The sequence below is a fragment of the Meriones unguiculatus genome, chromosome 18 (assembly GCF_030254825.1).
Source record: "Meriones unguiculatus strain TT.TT164.6M chromosome 18, Bangor_MerUng_6.1, whole genome shotgun sequence".
NCBI classification, from domain to species: Eukaryota; Metazoa; Chordata; class Mammalia; order Rodentia; family Muridae; genus Meriones; species Meriones unguiculatus.
The window spans coordinates 46,354,241-46,370,148 of NC_083365.1; the positions used below are offsets into that span (position 1 = coordinate 46,354,241).

Below are 15,908 nucleotides of genomic sequence, written 5' to 3' on the forward strand. Positions count from 1 at the left end.
AGCTTGAAAAAGTTTGTAGCACGCCTAAGGCCGCAGAAAATAGCAGAAGTTTAAGTGGTTCTAGAGACTAAGTCTCCCATGACTATGCTATGCCATCTCTTCATCCTTGCCCTCATGACTGAATCTACCAGCGGGCCTGAGGTACAAAGCCTGCCTCTATCTAAACCAACTGTTGTCATACCAACCATGACAGCAGCATTTTCTGAAATGTACAAGCTTCTGTTTCTAAAGCCCTATAAGATATTCTAAGCAGAAAGAATAATGACAGAAATCAAATGCGGCCCACCTTCACAATTCTCATGTGAGGTGAGCGTTCCCATAAAACCGTAACCCAAAGGTGTTCCAGGTACAGTCTGACTCCTTCAGGGGTCAACTGCAGTCATTCTTCTCTGGGTTAGAAGATCAATTCTGAATTGTCAGTGTGGCCTTAGGTGAGCTCCTCCACATTACTAACCCTCATTTCACTCATATGTCCAAAAAAAAGAAAAAAAAATGTGCAATGCTCCCCCCCACCTGCTCTTGTCCAGTGTGGATGATGAAAGGAAGCAATCCGAACAAAATGTTTCTTAGCCAGCCTCATCACCATATTAAAGCCCGGTCTGTTACGTGGAACTAAGATAGGTTGATGTGAGGAGGCAAGGTTACCATTTTCACACAGAGAAATCAGATGTGCAGAGAGGACATCCGTTTTCATCCGGGTGGCCTCAGGCTGTCACTGACTGTGAGAGGAGGGCTTCCGGTCGCCCCGACACCCTGGGAGCACACCTTCCTTCGCCCTTACTTTGTAGATGCAGCTCCACACAGCCTGTCCTCTTCTCTGATGTGACACTGGATCCGTGGGTTAACAAAAGGGATAGATCTACTAGAAGAAAAAGAAGGCTTCAGATGGCACTCTTAACAACCAAGTGTCCTTCAAAAACAACGCTCTCAAAATTTTCTGTTCTACAATAGTAATGGTTATGCTTACTAGATAGTACAGTTTCAAAATCTGAGCAAATGGGGCATTGTGAAACAGGAGGGGCAGTGAGGAAGCCTTAGCATGGATGACAAGAATAGAAACTCGTCACAACCAGCTGAAAGAGTGAGGTTCCACCATACAACACGGGCCCACCTCTCCATCCCTATGTAAGAATCGTGCTTCATTAATACTTAAAAGGTACCTGAAGCTATCCACTAACGCCACACCTAATTTTTAAATTTGAATGCATTTCAACTTTCATATTTGACTTTTAACATATAAAACAATTACTCGTTTTAGAAGCAACTTCTAATACATATGAAGGTTCAAGGTAGAGAAGTAATTTCTTAATGGAATGCCTATAATTTTTTTATAAAAATTGATTACTTACACCTATGAGAAACTTCAAACAGAGTCTGTAAAGACAGCTTTGCAGCTAAGAGTGATCACTGCTCTCTCAGAGGACCCGAGTTCAGGCCTCAGCACCTGTGTCTGGAGGCTCACAATCACCTGTAAACCAGCTCCACATGACCCTTTACTGGCCTCTTATCACACACACACACACACACACACACACACACAAAAAAAAAAAAACAGAATTTTTTTTTTAAATAGAAAGTCTGACAGGTGTGGGAGCATACTCAACCCTCTGTGAGCTTGCCTCCATTTTACATCATTTTTAAAAAAAAATAGAAATTCTATGCATTTGAGCAAGTGCACAAATAACCTTCCACCTAATTATTCTTACCCATTTTATTTTTCTTTTTTTTGCAGTAGGATTGAACCTGGGTCTCTGTGCTTGCTAAGCAAGTGTTCTACTTGCTGTCTCTCCACCCCTCCCCTTTGCTCTACAGGAAACATTAATGGCAAGTAATCCTCTCAGAATAGCCATGGCTTGCTGTGTGTTAAAACGGAGCTTGCGGATCATTGCGGAATGATATCTCATCACCCTCTCCCACACTCAAGGTGCCTGAGAAGAAGAAGTAAGATTTAGCATAAAATGACTGAAAGAACGGTATAATGTTTCAAAGACCAGGAGTCAGATTGCCTGGGTTTGAATTGTAACTATACCACTTACTCTTATGTAACCTTGGGTGAGTTACTTAGTCTTCACGTACCTTAGTTTCTCTAAACCACAGTAATGGCAGTTACAGGGGATCATTGTGAGTGTTAAATAGAGAGCCCTGGAAAGAGGCTAGAGGGCTAGCTAACACCCAACACTTGTAGCTCCTTTCATTATACTTTCCTCTGCCTGTTTTTCCAGAGGGCAGTAGAAAGCAAGCTGGTCCCCAGTGAAACCCTCTATAAGGGGAAGAGCTGAATGCTCACTTAGAAAAGCCTCACTTAGAAATAGGCAATTACATATAAATAAGCTCATACGTCATTGAATGTTTCATTGCATATTTATATATCCTATATATTCATAAACTGACAACTGAAGTCTAGTGAATGCAAAATTCTGGAATGTGACCCCACTTTACCTAATTCTAGGAATATGTTCCTGACAACTACCTGATCTAGTCAGAGTGGAAAGATCAACTTGGCCCAAAAGAACATTCAAGAAACAATATTCTTGTTCTAGCTCTATTAACTCCTCTGCAAAGTAAGGCATTTCCAGTCCTGGAATGTGCACAGACACATTTAGAACACAGGCATAAGAATAGCATACTGCACACAGTTACACGGATAGGAAAGGGCATTGTGCAAAGAAATTTAATTCTTTGTAAAATGTGAAATTTTCAACCAATCATTTGTTATGACTCTGAATACTTCATTACATGAGAGAAATCTTTGAATTAATTTAAAAAGGGGGATACAAAATATGCATTATATATATATATATATATAAGCTTTATTTGGAAACATCATCACTGGGTGGAGAAAGGGTCAAGAGACAGGGACTGTGTGTGGACTAGGAAACAATAGATGGATGGCCAACACAAGATAAAGCTACATTTCTGGCCAGCACTGTAGGCAACCGATTCTTCATCCCTGGGGACCTTTCTGGACATTTACCAAGTACAGATGAAAACCAAAAATTCTGAGCACAGAGGTTTTTCCTGAGACTGATACTCCAACCAAAGACTATGCATGGAGATAACCTAAGACCCCTGCACAGATGTAGCCCATGCCAGTTCAGTATCTAAGTGGGTTCCATTGTAATAGGAACAGGGACTGTCTCTGACATGAATTGATTGGCCTGCTCTTTGATTACTTCCTCCTGAGAGGGAAGCAGCATTACCAGGCCATAGAAGAAGACAATGCAGCCACTCCTGATGAGATCTAACAGACTAGGATCATAAGGAAGGAAAGGAAGACCTCCCCTATCAGTGGACTTGGGGAGGGGCATTCATGCAGAGGGTGGAGGAAGGGAGGGATTGGGACGGGAGAAGGGCGGGAACTACAGGGGGGGATACAAAGTGAATAAAGTGTAATTAATAAAGAATTTAAAAAAAAAGAAAAAGAAAAAGAAAACCAATAAAATAAAGAGAGGGTCTTTCATTTATCTGTTTGTCTTCTGTGGGACTTGAGGCCAGTGACTACTCCCATAAATGACCAGCATGATGGTGTCTGGGCATCCATGGACAGAAAGCTTTGATTGACTTGATCGGGTAGGTCTGAGCCTGCGCTGAATTGCTGCAGTGTGTCTGGAATGAAGAGCCCTTCATGATAAAAATGGTTAATACCCAAAAGGATATCCTGTGGCATACCTACCGAGACCCCAGAAAATGTCCACTATCTTCTCTGGATAAAGAGCTACAAAAGTACACTGTCATAAATGATTACAAATTATTCTTGTTGGTCTGGGGATGTGGCTAAATGGTAAAGCACTTGCCTGGCATGTGCAAGACCCTTGGTTCTAGCTGTAGCTTTGGGGGAAAAAATATTTTTTTGCTTGAAATCAGATGACAGTCTGGGCTCTCAGTCCTGCCTCCTTCCCTGCTTTTCCGATTGTCTTAGTTTGAATTTCTAAGGTGATGCCCTCGATTAGAAGACCTCATAAAACCAGCTCAGTCTGCTTTTCCTTTTTTCTTCGTGTGTGTGTGTGTGTGTGTGTGTGTGTGTGTGTGTGTGTGTGTGTGAATCCACACCTGTGTGGATTCAGAGATCAACATCAGGTGTCTTTTATTTTCTTTAACTTATTTTCAAGACAGGGTCTCTTACTGGACCTGGAGCCCGCTGTCTCAAATAGGCTGGAATATCAGAGAGTCCCCGAGTCCCCGGGAATGCTCCTGCTTCACCCCAACTCTCATTCAGGATCCAAACCAAGGTCTCCATGCTTGTATAACAAGCATTGTTTCCCACTGAGCCATCTCTCCAGCCCCAGGGTTCTATCTTTTGTTGCAGTACATGCAGTTGAGTGACTTTAACCCATAGGAGCCTATATTTTTTCATCCATAAAATGAGAGTGTAGAAACCTTTGTCACAGCTGTTTGATTTGAAATTAGAAATGATATGTGTTCTCACACAAAGCGATCCCTGGGAAAGAGGAGACATTCAATAAACAGATGTTATTATTTCTACTGTCAAAATGCTATTGTTATTATTAATATATAAGCTTCTAAATGCTTTGTGCAGAAAATGAAATGTACTGTCGCAGCTCGAAATTTGGAAGAAAGCAGCAAGTCAAAAAGGAAAGTTATATTCCTAAAAAAGGAGACCTTCAGTTCAGTAGTAAGGTTGTCAGGCCCATGAACTCAGTCCATCAGAAAAACATTTCTTTCACACATGTATGCCAAGCATTATACCAAGTATGACAAAGGATACCAACATGGCAGAGCTCCATCATGCAGTAAGCAGACACCCAGGCAAATAAAACCAGGATTTTTGAAAAATAGAAAAATTAATAAGATTCATATCAAATGCAAAGTGCTATTTAGAGGAACTTTGATATTTTATGCAGCAAGAAGTCACTTGAGGAACAGTCCCAGGCCAAGAGAAAAAATCTTTCAGAGTTTTGACACACCAGAGCTTCATAACCATTCTCCAGTCTACAGCCTCAGGCCCAATGATAAAGATTACTATATACTTTCTGCCTTCGAGCTACTTTGAAACAAAAGAACCCTTTACACTAAAGGGAACAAAAAAAAAAAAATCTGCCTTGCAAGATGTGTTTGTCTCATGTCACTGTAGCAAAGCACCAGAGAAAGGCAACTTAAATAGAGAAAGAGAGGTTTATGTTGGCTCATATTTGGGCAACAAGGACAAGAAAGATAGACCTCAGCATTATTAGGTAACCAAAGCTGGAGGTCAAATATTTACAGTTAGTCCTATACTGACAAGCAATCCCATTGCTGTGAGCTGCACTCCCCTTATCAAACGCCCCACCTGAATATCCTCACCTATCCCATCCCTGTTTGGTCTTTTTCTCTTACTATTGTGAAAGAAAGCTTTTAGGCCAAATGCACCAGGATTTGGACTTAGCCTCAATTGCTAAATAGATTAGCAAAACCATTTTACCTCCCTTAAGCTTGGCTTGGCAGTACAATTGGAGGATTTAGAGTACCTATGTGGTAGGGTTACTGCAAGAATTAAATATACAGAATGACTCAGGGTGGGATTTCCCTTTATTCCCATCATCCTTCATCATCAACATCACCAGCCATAACCTAGATAAGGAGCCGACAAACCTTCCGGCTTTGTGGGATACAGCAATGTCTAATTCCTTAGTGAGTGGCCAAATTTGCACTGCGATGCGTAACTGAATACTTACTCTCAGTGGGCACAGGGCAAGCGAAGCTGTTCTAGTTTTGTTTCCGTTGCTTTGACAAACGCCCTGACAAGAAGCAACACAGAGGTGGAAAGGCTTTACTCGACTTGCAATTGTAGGTTGCAGATGATCATTTTGGGGATGTGAGGGCAGATGCACTTCATACACCGTACCACGCGAATCGTAATGAGAATAATTGACTGGCTCTTTGCTGGCTTGCTACTCAGCTAGCTTCCTCTATTCTTCGGCAGTTCACGGCCCGGCCCATCCAGTGGTGCTAAGCACAGTGTCGGCTGTTTGCTCCTCAATCAGTTAACAGTCAAAAGAACCCCCACAAACATGCTCACCAGCAGCCAATCTAGACAATTTCTCAACTGAGATTTTCTTTGCAGGTGATTCTAGCTTATTTCAAGTGGACAAGTCAAACTAGCCAGTACAAAAGCCTGAACTGTCTTCTATCAAACCATCCATGGAAGTTTTCCAACCCCTGATACAGTCATTGTAACCAATGTATCTGTGCCCATTTCCCATGGCTTCCTAAACCCAGCCATGTACTACCAACAAACTATCCAAACCAGAATTAGAAATAGACTTTATAATGAACACCAAATCTCCTGGAATAGAAATGGCATCTTCAAGCACTGCACTGGTAAATATTTAATTCTGTATTCATTCTTTCACATGCATTGGTGTGCGCTTACACATACGTATGTACATCACACACACAAAGAGCTGTAGAGAGAATGACTTTACATACATACATACATACATAGTATAGCATAGGGGAAGCAACTATTGAAATAGAACATATTTGCCTGTTCATTGGTTTTCAATCAGGGCTATTTTCCTTCTCTGCCAGGAGACACTTAGTGATGGTTAGAGATTTAGGGAGCTGTTATACGTGAAAGAGGTGCAGTTGGCATTTGATGCTTCTGATAGGCCTCCCTTGATACATGTGGTGCCTTTACACATCAAAGACCTAGTATCCTGGCTAGTTTTATGTCAGCTTGACACTAACTAGAGTCTTCTGAAAGGAGGGAAACTCAACTGAGAAAAATGACTCCTTAAGGCCCACCTGTAGAGCATTTCTTAATCAGTGATTAATGGGGAAGGGCACAGCCCACTGTGGATGGTGCTATTCCTGGGCTGATGGTCCTGTTTCTACAAGAAAGCAGGCTGAGTAAGTCATAGGAAGCAAGGCAGTAAGCTGTACCCCTCCATGGCTTCTGCCTCAGCTCCTGACTCCTTGTTTCAGTCCTTGTCTTGACTTCCTTCAATGATAGACTACAATGTAGAACTGTAAGCCAAAAAAAACTTTCCTCTCCAAGTTGCTTTTCAGTACTGGTGTCTTACAGCAGCAATGCCAACTCAAACTGGGACACCTAGCTAAACCAAAATAACAATCAGTAGTGTCAAGACTGGGAGCCCTGTCTTAGGTCAAAGGGATGTAAAAATTCTCCAAAGAATCACAAAAGGAAAGGGGGTAGAGGGAGTTTCAAAACCACCCGTGCTCAGAGAGTAGAAATCAGTGTACATGCACACCACTCAAAGCAAAGTATTTCAACCCTGACTGGCTCTCTTGCCTGCCTGCTTCCCCCTCTGTTCTTGGTACCACTGTACCCCTGACTAGGGAATCAGAAAAGACAGCAAGACTGGAAGGTGGGAAGGACTTATACAGTGTAGCGGGTAATGAGAAAGACCGCAACACATTTTCCTACTGAAAAGTAAGTATTATTAAATGCGTTTGAAATTTTTACAATATTCTTCAGGAATGGACGTTTGAGCTAGAGTTGAAGCCATGTTTTCCATTCCCTGCAATAACCTTAGGACTCCCTGGAGTGAGCTGAAATGACTTGGGATATACATGAATGTTTTTTTTCAAGAGTATTCTAAAAAGATACTGAGATGAAGTTTAAAATAAAGTTGCTGATTTTACTCCCTGGGTCCTGTTGGTTTTATAGCCTCATTACCTCCACAAATCCTGAATAGCCACTGTAAAAACTGGGAGCAACACTGTGCATTATCTCATTTAATCATCAGAATCCTAGGTCTGTTTTTTTTACTCTTAGTGTTTGAAGCGGTGTGGTTATTGTTACTTGGCAGGGAGACAATCAGGCTGAGAGACGTGACACAACCTTGATCACACATCAAGAGGGTTTGGATGGTGGTGTCTATTACTGAGGAGGTACAGGGGGTGGTTTTGGTGATATCCATCTTGCTAACAGCCCACATGAGCCTCTGCAGCTGGCTGAGCCAGTCAGACAGATGTACATATTCTCTCCCACAGGACCAACTGAAGGCTCCTCCATGCTACTCTACATCAGCCTGGGGTACAGACTCTGTCACATTGTTTTATAATTGTTCTTTTTCATCATATTTTTTTCTTGCCTAGTTCATAAGCTCATAATGTCTGAGGTGCTTTTTTTTTAACTTTGTTCATTTTATATCTGATAGCACCTGATACATAATAGATACTAAATAAGCATGGAATAAATAATTTGTTAAACTAACTTCCCTGCCTGGAAGGAGCTTCATTGTTGCATATGATTGATTTTGAAATGAGTCAGCGTGCAGCAAGCATAATAGGGGTTCAGGTGAAACTCCAGGCGGTGGATTGGGGGTGGGGAAGGCTCTAGGAGAAGAACTTTGAATTTAACTCATTATTCATGGCTTTGAACTCAATCTCCAAAAGGTATCCGGAGTCCTGAACATCCCATTTGATCTCAGGATCTCATCGCTTTTGGAAAAGTCAACACCATCTGTTTTTTTGGAAGCTTGCAACCACATCCAGCTGCTAATTTGGACTCCTAAACCACTTTAAAAATTAATGGTTTTATAAAAGGTCTGCAACTCCCTCTTAAGAGTTTAATATCATATTTATAAAGTCAGGCTGTGTTGAATTCCAGCATATTGCAAATAATTTACAGTGTTGTCCTGCTCAGAGCATAACTAATGCAGCGCCACAGCTGTGCAGATAACTTTCCTATCAGCAGATGATAAACCATAAGTGGCCCCGTTTGGATGTGGGGAAATGGTCCAGATTTTTAAAACTGGGAAGGAAATCTGACAGCAATGGCTTCCCTTACCTGGAAACCATTTCACTGGTGATAAGCACAGTCCACCACTTCCCTGCTCATTGATACCAAGAAAAAGCGAGCCGTTCGTGAAGTTTATGGCTCTTTGGCCTGCTTCCTTGAATGCTGTTCCAAGCAGCTGATAGGCAATATGAAAAGTGGGTCATCCAGGCTGTAGGATCTGAAGTCAAAAAGGAACACAATGAAATGGTCGAGCTATGGACTAAGGCCTTGGATGAGAACCAGCTACATAAGGATGAAAAGCAGTGAAGAGAACTTCTGTGCTTTTCTGTGCCACACTGCTTCGGTGACTCCTGAAAAGTTGCTCCTCCCTTCCTTCCTCCTTCTTTCTCTATCTGTCTCTCTCTCTGTGTGTCTCTGTCTCTGTGTCTCTATGTGTCTCTGTGTCACTGGTTCACTCTGTCTCTGTCTCTGTCTCTCTGTATCTCTCTCTGTATCTCTCTGTCTCTCTCTGTGTCTCTGTCTCTCTCTGTGTCTATGTCTCTCTATGTGTCTCTGTCTCTCTATGTTTCTCTCTCTTTCTGTCTCCCTGGTTCACTGTCTCTGTGTCTCTCTCTCTGTCTCTCTCCCTCTGTCTGTCTATCTCTCTCTCTTTCTCTCTGCCTCACCCTCCGACCCCAATTCGAGCAAACCAGGTAAAGCTGTAAAGCTGTAAGGCTGTAAGGCTGGGTTCCTCACACGATTCCAGGATTCAGGCTACTTGTACATCAGTGTCACTTGGTACCTTGGCTCCGCTGATAGTTTTGGGAGAAGGACGAGGAGGAAGTTTGGGCTTAAACTAAAGATCACCATGAAAGACACAAAATTCTCCTCAGCCAAGACACTGTTAAATCTTGCCTTCACTGTGATCTTTAAAATGATTTTTACTGTTTGTGTATGTAGTTTCAGCATGTGCACGTGCTAGTGTTTGTGCAAATTTATGCATGCAGGTGTGCTCACACATATGTGCACAGGCATAATGAGGCCAGAGGTCAATATGGGATGTCTTCCTAAATTGCTCGCCACTGTGGTTTTTGATATGAGGTCTCTCACTGAACCAAGAACTTACTGGTTGGCAAAAGTAGCTGGCTGAGGAGCTCCGGAGATTCCCACACCTCAGCACCTCACTCCTGGGATTACAGGTGTGTGGTACGGCACCCAGCCTTTCACATGGGGGCTGGGGAGGTCCGCGGGCCCCACAACAAGCTCTTCATGGACATAGCTGCCCCCTTCTCCTCCTTCATTCATATTCTCAAGCATGAATTAATAATTACCTATGTACAGTAAACTAGAAATAAAAACCTCTTAAACAAAATCCTTAGCCTAGGATTCCTTCCCTGCTGGTACTTTTGGCATATCCGGGGCAAACTCAAGCACCTGTTTTTATTAGTAAAAGTACTCTAGGGAGCTGTTGGGATCCTCATTTCTATGAAGTGCCTCAGAAACCCCTACAGGAGGCAGAAGAGAACACTAGGGTGTTCAGCTCAGGCAGTTCTCCCATCTGGTTTAATCTCTGGTTGATCTGGTTATTTGGAAGGCAGTGCTCATTCTTTTCTCTCCTCCACCTCCGGGGGAGAACATTTCCCCACACAGTGATGCAGGTTTGGCTTCAGTAGTAGAATGTAGGCAGTAGTGACCAAGTGCCATTTTTGAGATCCTCAGAGTGCATCCCCTGGGCGCAGCCAGACACTTGCTGTATCACATGGAAATGCACACAGCCATAGCAACTTCACCCAGTGGTTGATATGGCTTACAGCCAGGGGTCAGATAAAGAAAACAGAATGAAGTTTTGCCCATTCACTCATTCATAAAATAACAGCTATAATCTCAGTGCTTAGAAGCTGAGGCAGGAGGATCACAATGAGTTTAAGGCCATCCAGGGCTACAAATTGGTTGCTTTGTCCCAAAACAAACCAATTATCCAATGAACCAGTGGGGAAAAAAGTTATGTGCCCTACTATATACTGGGAAGAGAGAGTGGTAGAGTCTTAAAATTCATTGGCATTGTGCTCTTGACTTCGGCTCTTTACATTCTTTTTAAATAGTCTACTTCTATTGCCCAAACTGGTCTTGAACTCATGACAGTCTTTCTGTATCAACCTCCTGAGTGCTAAAACTATAGGCATTAGCCACTGTGCCCAGTTATATCTGAAGAAAAGATACTTGTGTTCTTTTATAATACACAAGCTGATTCTTGTGCCTTCTCTCAGACTCTTTTCCTTCTGTTTGTTTGTCTCATCTAACTCCAATGTGATAGTTTCTGTTCTATCTTACTATTTTATTTTGTTATATTTTATTTTTGTCTCTTACAAGCCTGTTTGTTTCCTAATGAGAGGCATAAAAGGAGTAGATCCAGATGGAAGAGGAGGTATAGGAGGGAGCTAGGAGTTGTAGAAGAAAGGGAAACTATAATCAGGATATAGTACATGAGAAAAAAAATATTTTTAACAAAAATAAAAATATTAAAAAGAAAGAAGAAGATATATAACGCATAAAGGAAAAAAAGTACTAAAACATCAATTTGGGCAGTGGCAAAGAAGTCACAGTAAATGCATATCAGGTTAATAAAAATATAAGCAAATTATATATACATGCAATTACTTGAAACTTATTTGCAGACGAGATGCCCCAGGGCAAGAAGGATAAATTCCAAGATCACAGAAGCTCTGGAAGTCTTAGGGACAAAGGCAGACTGATATGACAAAGCTAGGCTTCCCTCTTACTGGTGTGGCTATTGTCTGTCTTTTAGACCAAGGGAAGGTGCCAGAGCTGATCCAAATGTATTTAGAATAAATCTTCTTAACGAGCTGTCAAGTTCAGTGGAATTGCCAGACCAGGCTTTAAAAACTTCCCGGTTTTTAGTACCTGAGCCTATAAAGATGATATACAAGCCACAGAGGATGCAAAGTGTCCAGGGAGGGGTGGAAATGTGGACTGGGAGGAGCTGGCTGTGCGATGGATTTGGTGGACGGGTGAAGCTGTCCATCTGGATATCTTGGTTACACACCTGTCATTGCACCTGGAAACAGAGGGATGGTATGGAGAGAGATGAAGCCATAAGGAAATAAGTTAAAAGCAAAGCAGTGCTTGGCAGTGGAGCCTCCAGCCTTCTCCTTTTATAAACCTGGATCCTGCCTCTTTTACTCTCATACTCACACCATCCCCAGCCTCTTCTGCATATCTGGTTCCCTTTTCTCAAAAGTCACTGCTCTCCTGATAGCTTTAGAAGTCAGAGTTTTAGGACTCTGCAGAGCTTAGAGTCACACTCTATGGGGAGCCAGCATTATTTTATGAGAATCTGAGTCCTAAAGCAGAACCAACTTCAAGGTATTGCCCTGCCCATCAGTTGAAGACTGAGGACTGAGTGCCTCAACTTCAGATGACATGTTCAAATCCTTGCCAAAGGCTTGAAATACCATCACCACCTTAGATTATCGAAAACCAAAACATAATAGATTTCAAATAGTCTAGACCAGCACAGGCCAATAGAAACACAGTTTGAGCCTTATGTGTCATTGAAAATGTTCTAATAGTCTCATTAGCAATGGTGAAAAGCAAGTGGGTGAAATTAATTTTAATTTAAAAAAAAACATTTTCTAAAGCCTAATATACACAAGATGCTATAGGATTAGGTTTAGTTTTTACCACTAATCTTAGTGGGAAATTGAAATAGAAATTAAGTTTAAGGAAATGCTTCTAAAATATCTGACTACTTTGCAAATGATGAGAATTTATTTATTTTCCTCTCCTCTGTAATTTACCTTAAGTTCTCATTTTTAAGGCATCATTTTCTGACCTCCATAATTCCAATCTTAGGAAACAGTTGGCCTGGTTTTGGTCACCAAGCATCTTTCTCTTATAACTTCACAAGAGTCACTGAATACAGAGCAGAGAAGATAGCCTGCAGATGGAGAGGGTAATGAGCAATTAATCTTATCCATTTAGTGTCCTGGCCAGCACAGTAGCTTTCTGACCCATGGAGCAGAGCTTCCTGGGTGGCCATAAGACTGATTCCACTTTATATTTAGCAATGTTCAGAATCTCTTCTGCAATATTTCTCAAGTGATGCCTTCCCCAGGTCTCTGTACATACATACATCCCTCCAAAGTGAAGAAAAAGAGTTCAGTAAATATTTACATTCAGTTCCTTGCCATCTCACAGATGTTCTTATCCCTAAATCAAATAGTTTCAGTATTGCTAATATATCCTTAAAAAACTATCAAAGCACAAAAATTGGTCTAGGCACAGTTTACTTACAGCTTTAAACAAACTCTGCCAGGGCTTTGGGTTGGCCTTTCTCCAATGAAGAGAGAAAAATGGCCTCATTTGTTTATATAAATCACTGCTTAATACTGGAGAGTGAATCAGTTGAATTTAACAGCTTTCTTTTTAAAATTTTTTTTATTAATTATAGTTTATACACTTCGTATCCCAGCTGTAGCTTCATCCCTTGTCCCCTCCCATTTCCACCCTCCCTTCCTCACCTCCTTCCATGCCCCTCCCCAAGTCCACTGATAGGGGAGGTCCTCCTCCTCTTCCATCTGACCCTAGCCTATCAGATCTCATCAGGACTGTCTGCATTGTCTTCCTCTGTTGCCTGGTAAGGCTGCTACCCTTCAGAGGGAAGGGATCAAAGAGCCAGCCATTGAGTTCATGTCAGAGACAGTCCATGTTCCCCTTACTAGGGAACCCACTTGGAGACTGAGCTGCCATGGGCTACATCTGTGCAGGGGTTCTAGGTTATCTCCATGCATGGTTCTTAGTTGGAGTATGAGTCTCAGAAAAGACCCCTGTGTCCAGATATTTTGGTTCTGTTGCTCTCCTTGTGGAGCTTCTGTCCCTTTTAGGTCTTTCTATCTCCACCTTCTTTCACAAGATTTCCTGTACTCTGCCCAAAGTTTAGCTATGAGTCTCAGCATCTTCTTTGATACCCTGCTGGGCAGAGTCTTTCAGAGGCCCTCTCTACAGTAGTCTCCTATACTGTTCCCCGTTTTCTTCCTCTTCTGATGTCTATCCTGTTTGCCTTTCTGAATGAGGATTGGGCATTGCATCTGGAATACCTCACTCAGGATGATCTTTTCTAGTTCCAATCATTTGCCTGCAAATTTCATGTTTTCCTTGTTTTTAATTGCTGAGTAGTATGCCATTGTGTAAATAATGTACCACAGTTTCTGTATCCATTCCTCAGTTAAGGGACATCTGCATTGTTTCCAGATTCTGGCTATTACAAATAAAGCTGCTATAAACATGGTTGAGCAAATGTCCTTAATTGTATACTTGAGCATATTTTGGATATATGCCTAGGAGTGGTATAGCTGAATCTTGAGGTAGCACAATTCCTAATTTTCTGAGAAAGTGCCAGATTGATTTCCAAAGTGGTTGTACAAGTTTACATTCCCACCAGCAATAGAGGAGGGTTCCCATTTCTCCACATCCTCTCCAGCATGTGATCTCACTTGAGTTTTTTATATTAACCATTCTGATGTGTGTAAGGTGAAATCTCATGGTCCTTTTGATTTGCATTTTCCTGGTGACTAAGAATGTTGAGTGTTTCTTTAACTGTTTCTCTACCATTCTATATTCCTCTATTGAGAATTCTCTGTTTAGCTCCGTACCAATTTTTTTTAAATGGACTACTTGATTTGTTGCTTTTTAACTTCTTGAGCTCTTTATATATTCTGGATATTAGCTCTCTGTCAGATATAGGGTTGGTGAAGATCCTTTCCCATTATGTAGGCTGTTGTTTTGTTCTGATGACAGTGTCCTTCGCTTTACTGAAGCTTTTCAGTTTCATGAGGTCCCATTTATTGATACATTGAAGAAGATATCAGAAGCTGAAAAGATCTTCCATGCTCATGGATAGGTAGGATTAACAGTGAAAATGGCCATTCTGCCAAAAGCAATCTACAGATTCAATGCAATTCCCATGAAAATAGCAGCACAATTCTTCACAGAACTTGAAAGAGCAATTCCCAATTTCATATGGAAAAACAAAAAACCCAGAATTGCTAAAACAATCCTGTACAACAAGAGACCTCATCTGGAGGTCTCTCCATTCCTGATCTCAAGCTGTACTACAGAGCAATAGAAATAAAAACTAGATGGTACTGGCTTAACAGCTTTCATGACCCTGGTAAAACTCAGAGTTTAATCACTGCACAGATTTTTTTTAAAAATCTTAGATATAATATTGAGTCCTCTTTTAATTTCGAATGCATCTATTGATTGTGGGGGCTGTTTATGGAGGTCAGAGGGCAGCTGGGAGGAATCAGTTGTCTCCTACTTTGTTGATTTCAAGGACAACTCAAGTCATGAGACTAGGGTTAAGCACCTTTAATTGATGAGCCGTCTTGCTGGCCCATGGAATAATTCTAAATCATGAGTCAACTAGTTCTCTAGACCAGGACATTTAGATATTAAACAGATGTTGTGCTCCATGTCTATTTGTTTATTTAAAATCTTGAAAACACCTGGAAGGCATTTAGTATCAATTCCATGTTAACTGACAACTCTGTAATTTAGGCAAGTCTCCTTCCTAAGATGGGTGATTTTTTTAAGGACTCTGTAGGAACTCTCCTGCCTTTGGAGGCTCTGTGGACATCAACAGATAAAATCCTGTAGAAATGACCATTCATGGCTTTTGTTGGCTGCTCGCCAGGCAAAGGGCTACTACAGGTGAAACAAAGTCACCTCCTTTTCAGAAGCTGCTTTGATACCAGTACTCATGTGATAAAACGGGAAGGTCTTTGTTGAGTCAGAGGGAGGTGGATGCTCAGCAAAGAATTCCACCCAGCGAAGCCCCTGGAATCTCACATCACACACTTCCACCTTTGCAGAACATTGATTTGAGAAGTGGGAGTGGAGGAAAGGCTTATTGAATGCCCGAATGTCAAATTAAGGCCTGCAGACCACCTCAGATGCAGAGTGGTCACATGCAGAGCTTGTCCCTCCAAGCTCTAACCATAACCAAACTTAAACACACCCATGCACACAGACACACACACACACACACAGACACACACACACACACACACATTTTTCCAATTTCATGCCTAGTTGTGAACACCCAGTATCATTAGCACCTGAGAAAAACGCCTTAGTCTTAAAGCAAGAAAACAATAAGACATTAAGGTTTCCTCACCTCCCTGAAGGAACAACTTTCTTT

The 15,908-nt window shown here is 41.6% G+C and overlaps 1 long non-coding RNA gene across 3 annotated transcripts in view; it reads right to left on the reverse strand.

Annotated features, from left to right (window-relative positions):
• LOC132648995 (uncharacterized) overlaps nucleotides 1–15,908 on the reverse strand; it is a 60,217-nt gene that overhangs the window by 21,881 nt on the left and 22,428 nt on the right. For all 3 annotated transcript variants that reach the window (XR_009587378.1, XR_009587376.1, XR_009587377.1), the window contains exons 4-8: nucleotides 12,505–12,644; nucleotides 11,609–11,762; nucleotides 8,756–8,924; nucleotides 5,673–5,735; nucleotides 782–862 (exon numbers count right to left, since the gene is read on the reverse strand). This is a non-coding gene — a long non-coding RNA (uncharacterized LOC132648995). The remainder of the gene's footprint in view (nucleotides 1–781; nucleotides 863–5,672; nucleotides 5,736–8,755; nucleotides 8,925–11,608; nucleotides 11,763–12,504; nucleotides 12,645–15,908) is intronic.